This window comes from Rhipicephalus sanguineus, chromosome 10, assembly GCF_013339695.2.
Source record: "Rhipicephalus sanguineus isolate Rsan-2018 chromosome 10, BIME_Rsan_1.4, whole genome shotgun sequence".
Lineage (NCBI taxonomy): Eukaryota > Metazoa > Arthropoda > Arachnida > Ixodida > Ixodidae > Rhipicephalus > Rhipicephalus sanguineus.
In genome coordinates, this window is record NC_051185.1 from 98,493,340 (window position 1) to 98,499,295 (window position 5,956).

The 5,956-nt window shown below is 44.2% G+C and overlaps 1 non-coding gene across 1 annotated transcript; it reads left to right on the forward strand.

Moving 5' to 3' along the window:
• Positions 1 to 5,159: 5,159 nt before the first annotated feature.
• On the forward strand, positions 5,160 to 5,233 carry Trnaa-agc (transfer RNA alanine (anticodon AGC)). Its single transcript has one exon. It is a non-coding gene; the product is annotated as a tRNA-Ala (tRNA).
• Positions 5,234 to 5,956: the final 723 nt, after the last annotated feature.

Genomic DNA, 5,956 nt, shown 5'->3' on the forward strand with positions numbered 1-5,956 from the left:
GTTCTTGACTGTAATCTTGAGCTGCCGTTTCTTTTTCCCTTTATTATATGAGTTTTTTCGTGTATATTTAAACACTCCACGCGTATCACATCGCTCAGATCTACATTTGTAATTCTTACTTTATTCTTTATAAAAGTCCTAAGGAACAGAACGCCCGATCAAGTTATGGTGAACAAAGCTCTTTCGAACTTTTGTACGCGTATTGTGGTGGAAACTTATTTCTCCCTTCTCAAAATGATGCCGTTACGATCTTCTCAGGTACCTACAATTCAGCAACGTAAGGGAAGCGAACTAAGCTTAGACAAGCGAGGCATAGTAATTAAATGACAAAGTTAGACGTTTTTGCAGTTGCTTTTTTACTTTAGGGCTAACGCAAGTGTCTGTCGTAATCATAACGAACGAAGGGGAATTTTTCGAGGTGTTCCTTTTTTTGTTGTTGTTGTTAGACACTACTAATGAAACCAACAGATAATTAAGCTAATCAAAGAATAGGAAGAATTATTTCTTCTTTTTCAAACAGCACTGCAATGATTTCGCCCTAACTTAAATAAAATCAAAATCGCTATCTCGACAAGCATCAGCGGACGGCTCATATACCCTTCTACATGCTGCGCTCTCAACTCGAAGAGACTGTGCGAAATCCCCTTTCCTACCTGGAGTGGCTGTGTTCTCTTACAGCACCATTTTGTAGAGTTACGCGAGACTGGATCTAGAAGAGTTAGCTGCCAGCTTTACTTCATTTGTTGCTATCGCACTCATTGCATTGTCCTTGCGGTGAAACTGGGATTTTTTTATTCATCTCTTGTCATATCTATCGCCCTACGTGAACAGAAAAAAACCAGCATGCCTTCTCCTTTAACATCACAAAGCATTGTGCGCTGCATCGGATAGGTCCGTGTGATATGACGTGTGTGGATCAAAGCTTTCGGGAAGTCCAGGGACTGGTGCTCCCAGTTACAAAGCGAAAATCCTGTGATTCAGCAGCTTTTCGCACGCACTCGCAGCCCACCTCAACGTACCGCAATAAGATGCCATTTTAAACATCTGTAAATGAAAATGTGCGCAGCATGTACTGGTTGCACAAGGCTGGAACCGAAAGCGGAGCAAGCGTTCGACCTAGCTTCTTCTAAGGTTTTGCTAGTAATACCAAGCTATTGCTAGAGGGGCAAAGCTTTTGCTAGTATAGTATTATAGGATATGGCTAGGCTTGGATAATCCATTCTTCTCAGGTTTCGGTCGGTTCCCCAGACTACGCACTTGTTGCGTGGTTCTGAAGGGAAAATGTCGCGTCTCTAGTAGTTACGTGATGGGACTTTAGTAACGTGAGAGAGAAAGTAGATGTTTATTAGAGTCCAGTGCAGACGCTGAGGTTGCCCCGCGCCACCCTGTTGTTCCGAAGTTTTTGGCGCCAACACGTCACGTCAATAGTTGCGTGACGTTACGGGAATTCAGTGGCGAGACTAATTACGTAATTTTACGCAATTTTTAGTCACGTGGCTAGTTGTTTCGTGATTGTAGTCACATAAGTAGATGTGCGATGTTACGTGATTTTGGTCACGCGACAGCTGCAGGCCTGGTGTACAAAAAATTGTAGTCGCAGAAAAACAACAACCCATCATCGATATCGCATATATTTTACGATCACGAGAAATTCACTTTCGTTACTCGAAAGAGCAAGCGAAGCTGCACTCGTGCACTTTTTATCACGTTTCAAAGTTGTTTGGGCTTCTACGACATTTTCAGGAATTTTTTGTATGCTTCATTTGCTCTATTATTTTTTATTTCCTGGTGAAGAGCGCATATATATTGCTGTAAGTTTGAAAATATAGTCAGTTGTAAGTTCAGCGCTGTGTGTGTTTTCCAATGTCGTCCTCGTTCCTTGCGCTGTGAAACATCGAATTATGGTCTACAGCGCATTTTTGCAAAGAGAAAGCAGCTGTTTTCACTTTTGCATTCCGTTCCTGCTCTTTGGAAGGTGGGGACACTTGCAAGGAGCGTTGCAAGGAGAGTTTGACCGTAGTATCTTTATAATAGCTATCGTATCACGTGCTAGCCGCCACGCGCTGTGGCTGAATGGGTTGATCATCCGTGCTGGCTGTTTGCGCGCAATCGTTGGGGCCTGGGTTCGAATCCGAATGCGGTTTTTTCTTCTTTCTTTTGTCTCTCTCAGAATTGCTTATGTTTGCCGCGGTGGTACAGCGGTTGCGGTGCTCGGCTGCTGACCCAAAGGGCACAGGTTTGACGGCAGCTCCAGCATTTTTGAACAAGGCGAAAATGCTAGAGGCTCGTGTACTTCCTTTTAGATGCACGTTACGAACCTGAAGTGGTCGAAATTTCCGGAGCCCTCCTCTACGGCACGCCTCATAAACATATTATGGTTTGGGCACGTAGAACTCCAGCAATTATTATTACTAGTACAACGGTGCTGAAGATTTAGTTGCTTGTTTTTTCGCTGGAGCCTTGCACCGAAGATATTTGCTGCAGTTTCGGTTTCGCTTTTCGGAAATGGAGCAAGTAAACTTCTAATGTTTTATTTTTTATTACCACGCAACCCATTACTTATAACGAAGAAAAGGAACCCAGATTTTAGTTAACGTCAACCATAAGAAGGCAATACAAAACGAAACCAAGGCAAGCATGAGGGCAGCCATTTGTAATATAATGAAGCGTTTTAAAGAAGTACTCTGCTATTAGAGACGACACAGAAACGTAACCAGTAATAGTAGAACCAACGCAAAGCTTGTATTGTTGAATCGTCGCCTTTTTTCTACGGGAGCAGCGTTCTCTGCTTCTGCAAGTAGTGCTGCTCTTTTGCATTACATTTACTTCCCCTCCGAAAAAGAGCCATCCTGGCTAATTACGAACAGCTGCACAGTGACAGTGAGGCTTTAGCAGGTCCATGTGCACAATCTCATGCCTCGACATTGTTTGATTACAATAAGTCTCAAGCTACTTGACGGCGTATATGAAGTACGAGGCTTGCTAGACCACACGGTACGGGCAGTGGTACTTCGGAAGAAGTTTCGTAGAACGACCGGGGCCACCTAGGAGTCCAGAGGCCAGGCCCGTAGCTAGGGGTTATGCCCCAAGAGCCCGCCTCCCCTCCCAAAAGCTTGACGGAGGGGGTGTTTTACCGACAAGAATAAAGAGAATAGGTATTTTTCTCAGACAGTCAAGGCCTACAGCAAGTGCCCCCCCCCCCCCTCGCCATTCGCTGACTGGCGCAGGCCGGCGGCGGCGGGAACTGGTGTGCGCAGAACAGACTGCGAAACGGTAGGCAAGCAGACGCGGAAATGCGACAAAGCGCGGTCGCGCGCCGTTGCCATGGCAACGACGGAGAGATCTTCCACCGGCTGCTTTGCTGCTGGCTTGCGTTTCCTTTATTGAATTCTCGGTGCTCCCCACTTTCCTATGAAGAATGCTGTCTCACGCTCATAACGTGCATGCCATTCGTGACCTGGGAGTGCCGGGTGGGCGGCGATAATGCAATCGAGAAGCATGCACGATATCAGGACTATTTTTGCGAGGCGAAACGACACCCTTTCAACACGTTCTTCAGTATACGCTGCTTTCCTTATCCGCATATGGTAATTTCATCGGGGAATATCAGCCGATGACACACTGCCTTTGTTGCAGCAACGCCCTTCACGCAGTTGAAAGAGTAATCAAAGAGGGGAAAGTTCATGACTGGGACACATGCATTCGTCTTTACGGTGTCTGGACTTTCCTGGAACAGGTGACCCATGTTAGGCAGCAATGTATACACACAGAGGCGAATGAAAAACAGCAGGAAGAAGGACTTCAAGACTAACAAGCGCTTGTCGCTTTTACAGTTCTGCATCTACCCCGATTCAATGAGCCCATGTATTCGAACTCTCACTAGATCGCCCTCCGCACTGCATGTGTTCCCGAGCCAAGCCTATTACGGTTCATCAAACTAATGACAGATAAAGCTAAATGTCGGTAATGCGCTATATTATAGCTATATATAATATATGTATATATATATATATATATTATATCTAATATATATATATATGTATATCTACATATAGCATATATATTATATATATATATATATATATATATATATATATATATATATATATAGGAAAGAAGTGTTAATCTTAAGGGCTCGTTTTCTTTGTTATACACAATATTAATGAGAACTAACAGAGAATAACGCCAAGGAAAGTATAGGGGATGTTTTTTTTTAGTTGTAAATGTAAGGTAAATGGGAAGAAAGAAAAGTGGACGAAACGATAGCTTGCCGCGGGCAGGGACCGAACCTGCGACCTTCGAACAACGCGTCCGATGCTCTACGGTAGGCAAGCAGACGCGGAAGTGCGACAAAGCGCGGTCGCGCGCCGTTGCCATGGCAACGACGGAGCGACCTTCCACCGGCTGCTTTGCTGCTGGCTTGCGTTTCCTTTATTGAATTCTCGGTGCTCGCCACTTTCCTATATAATATATATATATATATATATATATATATATACATATATATATATATATATAATATATAAAGGAAAGCGATGATTTTTTCAAGGGCTCGTTTATCTTTGTTAGACACAATATTAATGAGAACTAACAGACAATAACACCAAGGAAAGTACAGGGGTGTTATCTGTAGTATTAGAATATAAATGTGAAGAAAGTAAAGTGGACGAAAAGATGACTTGGCGCCGGCAGGGACCGAACCTGCGACCTTCGAATAACGCGTCCGATGCTCTACCACTGAGCTACGGCGGCGGTCATCCTCCCGTCCACTTTCTGGGGTATATATGTTGATTTACTTTACTTTCTTCACATTTATATTCTAAATACTACAGATACAACCCCCTGTACTTTCCTTGGTGTTATTGTCTGTTAGTTCTCATTATTATTGTGTCTAACAAAGATAAACGAGCCCTTGAAAAATCATCTGCTTTCCTTCATTCATAGCGAGGGTCTCGTCCTGGCAGACTTAATGCCTTCAGGTAGTATGCGAGGGATTATTGGTCAGCTGCCAACTCGTATAAAGATCACGGGCTACGTGACGCCAACAGGCAAAAAAAAGAGTGCTCCACACTCGCCGCCATGGCTGCGATTGGCGCTGACTAACACTCCTAGGTTATAAATCAACATATTTATCCCAGAAAGTGGACGGGAGGATGACCGCCGCCGTAGCTCAGTGGTAGAGCATCGGGACAGCGTTATTCGAAGGTCGCAGGTTCGGTCCCTGCCGGCGGCAAGTCATCTTTTCGTCCACTTTACTTTCTTCACATTTAGATTCTAAATACTACAGATAACACCCCCTGTACTTTCCTTGGTGTTATTGTCTGTTAGTTCTCATATATATATATATATGCACACGCTCCTCCTGAGATCATCACGGTCTTTTGTGCCTCTGTGCTCATTAAACATCCCCTTTAAACCTTTGCTGTGCGCGCAATATATACATATATATGTATGTGTGTGTGTGTGTGTGTGTGTGGTGTTGTGTGTGTGTGGAGAGAGATAATGCCTTGCGGGTTGCACTCACTAAAAAAAGAAAAGATGCCTTTACTAACGTTTAAAAACCGTGACACCGCCTACGTAGGTCAGTGTCTTGCGAAGCCCATGCCACAGCCCAAACGTTATGGAATGCATTTTTCCCGGTTTTTGATGTGTGCTACCTGGAAGTTCATTCAATGTAGAAAGCGCCGCGCGTATGCGCCGTTGCTCGACATGCGTTCACTAGTAGTCACGAAGGCAACGCCACCTCTCTACGTCACTCCTTTGACTCTTTTATAGCAGAGAATAAATCGAGAATACCTAATACCGTGCGGATTAACTTTAAACGCATTTTTTTCTTTAGTAAATAGCAGCGGACTGCGTACAGTATTCTGCACATCTTATTCGTGCACTATGAAGGCTTGCCCGTCAGGCAACGCGACATGCCGTTGTGACTTTCAAAGCCCAGTTCAACAATACA